The 8,399-nt window shown below is 35.4% G+C and overlaps 1 long non-coding RNA gene across 1 annotated transcript; it reads right to left on the reverse strand.

The window, feature by feature from the left end:
- Positions 1–7,370: 7,370 nt before the first annotated feature.
- LOC124888142 lies at positions 7,371–8,009 on the reverse strand. Its single transcript, XR_007046187.1, has 2 exons — positions 7,868–8,009; positions 7,371–7,792 (listed from the first exon to the last, which is right to left on the reverse strand). It is a non-coding gene; the product is annotated as an uncharacterized LOC124888142 (long non-coding RNA).
- Between the last annotated feature and the right edge of the window lie 390 nt (positions 8,010–8,399).

Below are 8,399 nucleotides of genomic sequence, written 5' to 3' on the forward strand. Positions count from 1 at the left end.
CAGACTCTTAGAGCCCATCAATTATTGGCCAAATTTAGTAAGTGTGAATTTTGGCTAAGGTCAGTACCATTCCTTGGTCAGATTATTTCCGATGATGGTATTAGATTTGATCCTTAAAAGACTGAAGCAGTGAGAAACTAGGCTAGACCCATTTCCCCATTAGATATCAGGAGTTTCTTAGGTTTATATGGCTATTATCATCAAATTTTTAAATGGTTTTCATCTATAGAATCCCCCATGTCTAGATTGATTCAGAAGAAATTTAAGTTTTAGTGGTCAGATTCTTGCGAGAAGAATTTTTAGAAGTTGAAGACTCGACTTACCTCAGCTCGGTTCTAACGTTACCAGATGGTTCATATGGGTTGTTGTATTTGTGATAAATCTAGAGTAGGTTTGGTTGTGTCCTCATGCATAGAGGTAAGGTCGTAGCCTATGCCTCTAGACAGATTAAGTCTCATGAGAAGAATTACCCTATCCATGATCTTTAGCTAACAGCTGTAGTATTTGCCTTAAAGATCTGGAGGAATTATTTGTATGGGGTGCATGTCGATTAGTTCACAGATCACAAAAGCTTGCAGTATATGTTCTCTCAGAAATATTTGAATTTATGCCAGAGAAGATGGTTAGAGTTGTTAAAAGATTATGATATGAGTATTTTGTATCATCCGAGCAAGGTCAATGTAAAGACAGATGCTCTCATTAAGTATTCTATGGGTAGTGTGGCTCATGTTGAGAATGGTTAGAAGAAGTTAGTTCATCAAGTTCATCAGCTTTTACGACTAGGTGTTCTCTTAGTTGATTCAGTAGAGGGTAGTGTATGGGTGCAGAATAATTCTGAATCATCTTTGGTTTTCAAAGTAAAGGAAAAGCAAGACAGAGATCCCAGTCTAGTTAAGTTGAAAAAGTCAGTCAGAGATCAAAAAGTATAGGTTTTCTCCTAAGGGAAAGATGGTGTGCTGCGTTGCCAGGGTCGGTTATGTGTGCCAGGCATAGATGACTTGAGGCAGCAAATTCTTGCAGAAGTGCATGGTCCATGGAACTCAATTCATCCAGGGGCTACTAAGATATACCGTGATTTGCGGGAGATATATTGGTAAAGTAGAATAAAAAGGGATATTGCAGAGTCTGTATCTAAGTTCTCTACATGTCAGTAGGTTAAGGTTGAACACCAGAAGCCTAGTGGGTCTATGCAGGAGTTCAATATTCCTACATGGAAATGGGAAGAAGTGAACATGGACTTTGTGATGGGTTTGCCTCGTACTCATCATCATTATGATTCAATTTGGGTCATTGTAGACAGGATGACCAAATCAGTTCATTTCTTTCTATTCCATACCTCATATTTAGTCGAGGACTATGCCAAACTCTATGTCAAAGAGTTGGTCAGATTACACAGAGTCCCAGTATCCATTATCTTAGATAGAGGTACCCAATTTACCTCTCACTTTTGGAAAGCATTCCAAAAGGTTCTTGGTATCCAAGTTCACCTCAGTACAACCTTTCACCCTCAGATAAATAGTCAAGAAGAAAGGATCATTCAGACTCTAGAAGGTATGTTAAGAGCATGCTTGATTGATTTTAGAGGTAGTTGGGATGACCACTTACCTTTGATTGAATTCACATAGAATAACAATTATCATTCTAGTATTCATATGGTTCCGTTTGAGTCTCTTTATGATAAGAGATGTAGATCACTAATTGGTTGGTTCAAGGTAGGTGAGGTTATAGTAGTAGGGCCCGATCTCATCTTCTATGCCTTAAAGAAGGTTTAGTTGATCAGAGAAAGGCATAGGGCAACCCAGAGCCGGCAGAAATCGTATGCAAATATAAGGAGTAAAGATCTCAAGTTTGAGGTTGGTAATTTTGTGTACTTGAAATTCTCGCCCATGAAGGAGGTAAAGAGGTTCGGAAAAAAGGGAAAGCCTAGTCCTTGATATGTCAGTCCTTATAGAATTCTCAGTCATTTCGAAAAGGTATCTTACGAGCTTGAGTTGCTTTCAGATCTAGCCTCAGTGCACCTAGTATTCCACATCTCCATGCTAAAGAAATGCATTGGTGACCCAACAATCATAGTTCCCTTAGCGGGCGTAGACATTTAAAATTATCTCTCTTTCGAAGAGGTCCCAATCCAAATCCTTGATCATTAGATTCACACTGAGGAACAACGAAGTTCCCTTGGTCAAAGTTCTTTGGTAGAATAAATCCTTTGAGGGAGCTACTTGGGAAACAGAAGCAGATATGCGAACCAAGTATCCTCACCTCTTCTCCGCAAACTTAGATTAAACTTGAGGTAACAGTCTTCCTTATATTTACTCAGTTCTATGTTCAGTTACAGTTATAGACTTGGTAATCATTACCTTTGCATAACATCTTCATGACAGTCATGTATTCATGAATCTGTTCAGCCATGTACTCATGTATCTGATATGCATAATAAGTATAAAACCTCAGCTTATCAGTGATTTTAGTCATACAACCATGTTTCAGCTGTGCATGTTTAGTGTGTAAACTCAGTCTATTAGTGTTTTTCAGCTTATCAGTCTCATTCGAGGATGGATTTTCCCAAGGGGGAGATATTATAATACACCGTATATATCTAACTTAGTTTAACTCTCAGTACATGAGTATTTCTATATAAAATTTTAAAAAACTTAGAATTCTTCAGTTCAAGACCTATCATTGCATAAAAAATTCAGACATCTTTACAATAATATAAAATTCGCCCGAATTCGATACCCGGACGAAGAGTTATAGCATTTTTAGTAAAATAGTGTAACACCTGATACTTCACCACGTCACAGAGAGGGTACAAATGGCAATTGTCAAAATCCAGTGAGCCATCGTGATCCCACTGCATCGTGCAACCAGCCAATTTCCCAAGTGTGACTTTCCAGTGTGACTTCGTGATCATGGCACGTTGTGCCAAGGGTTAAATTCGCATACAATGGGGTACTATGATTGTACCGTATCGCGCCAAGCTTCCATTTTCCTATTTTCCAGCTTCCAGTGAGCGTAAAAACATTCTCTTTCAATTAGTAAACCCTAGTTTTCAAGAAAACAAGAACAATTCTCAAGAATCCCTCCAAGAACCTTCAAGAATTAATTTTCTCAGGTATGTTAGGTGTTCATCTATGGGTTCCTTTCACCCATAGAGTCCAAGAATCCCTTTTTAAACTACAAGCTTAATGATTCATGATTTACATGCTTAAATTGGATTGTATTTATGTTCATGACATTAACTGAGTTTCAATCCATGATTAATTGTAAATTCTATGAAGTTGAAATAGCATGTATACTAAATTGGGTAATTTCCATGTTAGAACCCTTGTATTTGCAAGTTTGGGCGTGGTAATTGCAATGTTATACATTGTCCATGATTATATGCATTAAGTTGTGCTCCTCAAGTGTTTGATAGAATGTCCATGTGAATTAAATGGTGAAATCATGACATGCTAGCATATGTACGAGCTTATGTCCTACAAGTGTTTGATAAAATGTCTCTATGAATGAGTTATGAACAAATAAACATTGTTATTCTTTTCAAGATCATGCTATTCTTTACTTTCCATGCTATCGAGTCCTGGGGGTATTCAATACCAGAAAAATCTAGTTGTTTATCTAGAGCTACAGTTGTTACAGAATAATTTCAAAAATGTCACGGTTAGTAGTACTCAGTCAGTTATAGAACTAAATGAAAATCAGTACAAAGTCTATTTTAGTCTAGTATAATAATCAGTATCCTTCATATAAGAGTAGGATTCAGCATTGAGTAAACCCGAGGATCGGGGATCTCCTGGCAGTAGAGCGTGTGATCCTTAGAATTGGTCCTTGCATTCCTAAACTACATATCCAGTGTAGGTTGAGACATCAACCTACCAATTGAGGGTTGATGAGGCGTTTTAACTTGCCAGTTGAGGGTACCACTGTTCTCATTCAGGGTACCTTCTAGACGAGGGTGACTCTTCAGCTTGTATTTACCCATGGTATAGTAGTGACACCCTTCCAGCTGGGGTTATAAGTTTGACCCCAAATCTATTCAGAAAGGGGCATGTTGGTTAGATGATTACCTCTCACATTTTCAGTTTTAGTCTTAGTATAGAACTTAATTCAGTTCTACAGAATCAGGACTGTCAGATACAGTCACTCAGCTATGAGTTACTTAGTTATAAGAATTTAGTACTCGGCTGCAGTTAAAGCTTAGATACAGTACACATGTATATGCACAGTACTGCATACTCAGTATTTACAGCAGTTTCAGTTATCCATGTCCTATTATTTAGTTTCTATATATCATTCAGTCAGTTATTGTTCATGCATATGAATCCTTGCATTCAGATTTACCTCATCTAGCATACCAGTACATTCCAAGTACTGACGCATACTTTCTCTTATGCTATGATGTCTCATATCATAGGTTCGGATGATTGGGTTCCTGACCGCGTATAGACAGATTCAGATAGCATTAGTAGATTCAATAGTGAGTCCTCATCTATCGAGGATATATTTTTATTTTAGTATTTCAGTAGTCGGAGTTAGTTGGGGGCTTGTCCCATCAACTGTACTTTCAGACAGTTCAGCTAGAGGCTTTTCAAACTAAACTAGTTCAGACAGTATTCACATTTCAGATATTTTACCAGATGTTATTACAGTTGTTATTCTTTATCAGTATTCAAATTGTGAACCTTATGGAATTTCAGACTATTTTTTGTATTATTACAATATTATTATTCTGTACTTACAACAGATATCAGTTATAGGTTAGCTTGTGGTCCCTGGGGATCATAAGCACCATGTAGCATCTGGGTTACAGACTCGTTGCATTACAATAAATCTAAGTACTTTTGCTAACAAAATTGTCTTTAGAGTGCTACATGAAAGAATGGGTAGGATGCTCCCTTATATCATTTCTAAAATCCAGGCTGGTTTCGTAAAAAGAAGCAGCATAACAGAAAATGTGCTTTTAGCACAAAAGATCATTAGAGACATCAATTTGAGAAAATATAATACTAATATTGTGGTGAAATTAAATATGGAAAAATCATATGACAAAGTATCATGGATTATTCATACAAAAGTTCTAAGGAAATTTGATTTTTCAGAGTTGATTATAGACATGCTCTAAAGGCTGATATCTAATAACTGGTACTCTATATTAATTAATGGACACTCATATGATTTTTTTCAATCCTCAAGAGAAGTGAAACAAGGAGATTCTTTATCTACTATACTTTCCCTTATTGCTGCAGAAATATTGTCTAGAGGCCTAACTGAATTACATAGAGATAATGAATTCAAGGAATATGGATTACTAAAGTGGAACCTAGAGATAAATCATCTCTCATATGTTGATGATACTATTCTATTTTAGTCAGGAGATGGAATTTCTATCACCAAAATGATAAGAGTATTGAGAGATTATGAAAACACCTTTGTACAACTGATTAATAAAAGGAAGAGTTTTTTCTATCTGCATGATAAAACTCCATTGATTGTGAAAATCAGGCTCAAAAGTCCTTTCATTATATGGGATGTCCAATTTTTTATGGCAGGAAGAATAAAGCTTATTATGAAGATTTGTTAAGGAAGATGACTAAGAGGCTTTTATCTTGAAAAAAAAAAAGCTTTTGAACTTTGGAGGAAAGTACATTCTTATTAATCATGTTCTACAGTCAATGCCTATATATATTCTTTCTTCTATTAATCCACCAAAGAATGTCATTGAGTATTTGCATCAGATTTTTACCAAATTCTTTTGAGGTAATACGGGACATATGAGGAGGAAGCACTGAGTAGGTTGGGAAGATATGTGTTATTCTAAGGAAGAAAAAGGAATAAGATTCAGGTCCTTACATGAAGTATCAAAGGCTTTATTTGCCAAACTGTGGTGGAGTTTTAGGATCTCAACATTATCTTTATGGAGTAATTATATAGGAAATAAATACTATAAAAATCTTCATCCAACCATTACAAGAAATACTGGTGTATCTCATGTATGTAAAAGGATGTTGGAGGTAAGAGAGGTGATAGAGCATGAGATTTAGTGGCAGGTTAAGGCTGGAAATTCAAGTTTTTGGTTTGATTACTGGATAAGACAAGGGGCACAATATCATGTTGAAGGCCAAAATATTAGTGAAGATGAAATAGGGGTAAAAGAGTTAATTACTAATGTAGAGTGGAATGTGGATAAGTTAAAAGAGTACTTATCTGAAGAAATAGTTTTGAACATTTTGGAAAACATCAAGACTACAATTGATCTAGCAAAAATGATATTGGTGGATGGGGAGGCAAAGGCATTTTTGCATTCAAATTAACTTACTAGATCATGAGCCACATGAGAGATAGGATTGAATAGATAAAGAATATCTGGCTAAGAGTTTTACCTTTGAAGATGGCTTTTTTCCTTTGGAGGTATGGAGAAAATGAATAGATTCTGATGACAATTCGAAGAGGATGAAAATTCAGATTATCTCAAAATGTTACTGCTGTGAAGAAGGAGAAATGAAAACAATGCATTATTTATTATTAACAACCCCCATAGCTCAAAAGTTAAGGAGGCAGTTTGCTTCTTATGCAGGTATTAAGATGGATGGTCTCAACTTACATCAGCTTATTTTCAAGTAGTGTAATTATCAAGAAAATCCAAAAATAAAGCTGATTACCAAGGCAATTCTAGCATTGTTGATGTGGGAACTATAGAAAAGAAGAAACTATAGAAAACATGGGAAAGATATTATACTTAATAAAATGAAACAACAATGCACAATGAATATATTTCATCTATTTAAAGTGCATTTTTCATGGATAAATAATGGTCCCTTGAGATGGCCTGCTATGATGGATACATTGCAAATATATTCACCTATACTTCACTACATTATAGTGAAATGAAGGAGGCCAAAAATAGGTTGGGTGACATGTAACACAGATGGTGCAAGCAAGGGTAATCCAAGCATTAGCTCCTATGATTTTTGTGTTAGAAACAGTGAAGGAGAATTAATCTATGTAGAAGCACAAAGCCTAGGAATTTCTACCAATATGGAAGCAGAGTCAATAGCTATACTAAAGGCACTCAAATACTATCTGATTCAAGAGATGAATAATGTACAACTACAAATTGACTCACTCGGGCTTACAAAAATGATTAGAAAGGAATGAAAGGTCCCTTGGATGTTGATTAATGTAGTGGAGGAAATAAGAGAACTGATGCAAAGGATTAACACTAACATAATTCATGTATTCAGGGAGGCCAATAAGTTAGCAGATTATCTCACAAATACAACAATAGAACAATAAGGCGTACTTTAATTAAGAAATTACAATCATTTACCAAGTACAAAAAAAAAGATTAATTAACATTCCGAACATCGAAGTTAGAACAATTAAGATTTTAAACAGATGAAACAAGGAAACACCACAGTGTCTCACAACCATTATATTTACAATAATGTTTGTGGCTTACACAAAGGAATAATGACTATCTAAAAAGCTAATTAGCCGAAGCTACATTAGCAAAGAAAAAGCAACACTAGCAAAAAAGAAGGGCTATGGAATCATATCTTCCATAAAGTGACTACACCTAACTAAGAGTTCCAAGAGAAGGAGGTCGGGAGCAACTAATTTTTCTCCACTTCCACTTCATCTATATAAAAATGAAAGTTCAGTAATCAGTAGATGAGAATAAGGCAGATAGAACAAGAATGAGAGGTTTACTGTGAACTACAAAGTTAGGATGCAGGGTTCAAACTCGATTTGGAGATTTTTCAAGCTCTTACACTTCCACCGGAACACACATCTGTAAAATGACATGAGTAGATTTCAAAAACCAGCTGAGATGAAGAAAAAAAAAAGGGGATAGGAAAACACTTACTTCTGCAAGCTGAGAAGGAAAGCCACGCCATTACCACGATGACGATAATTCATCACCCACAGTAGAAGGAGATGGAGCTAAGCATTTGGAAATGATAAGGGTATTTTCAGAGGTGGAGAAGGTGGAGAGGCGGTGAAGATGAACAACAAATTTGGAAACCCTACTGGAGGGGGTCTTTTTATAAGCCTAACCTGATCATTGTTGGATCGGGTTTGGATCGTTTTTATTGGGCTTTGTCATTTTTATTTTTGGGATGTATGGACCTTTTTGATTAATTTTAATAAAATGAACCATGAGTCCGATATCAATTAAAAAAATTGTGGTTCATTTGCTTCTTTCAATTTTATTCTGTTAACAAATAGTTAATATTTCAATTAGTAAAGTGCATAATTAGCCAGACAATAATCATTTTTATATTTATACTATTTAAAAAATTAGTTTTGGGTTTCTATTATAGTTATTCAAAGTATAGTAATACTAACTGATAACTTTCAATTTATATTGTTATATTACTAAAGTAAAAGTATATCTC

The sequence above is a fragment of the Capsicum annuum genome, chromosome 10, assembly GCF_002878395.1.
Source record: "Capsicum annuum cultivar UCD-10X-F1 chromosome 10, UCD10Xv1.1, whole genome shotgun sequence".
Classification (NCBI taxonomy): Eukaryota; Viridiplantae; Streptophyta; class Magnoliopsida; order Solanales; family Solanaceae; genus Capsicum; species Capsicum annuum.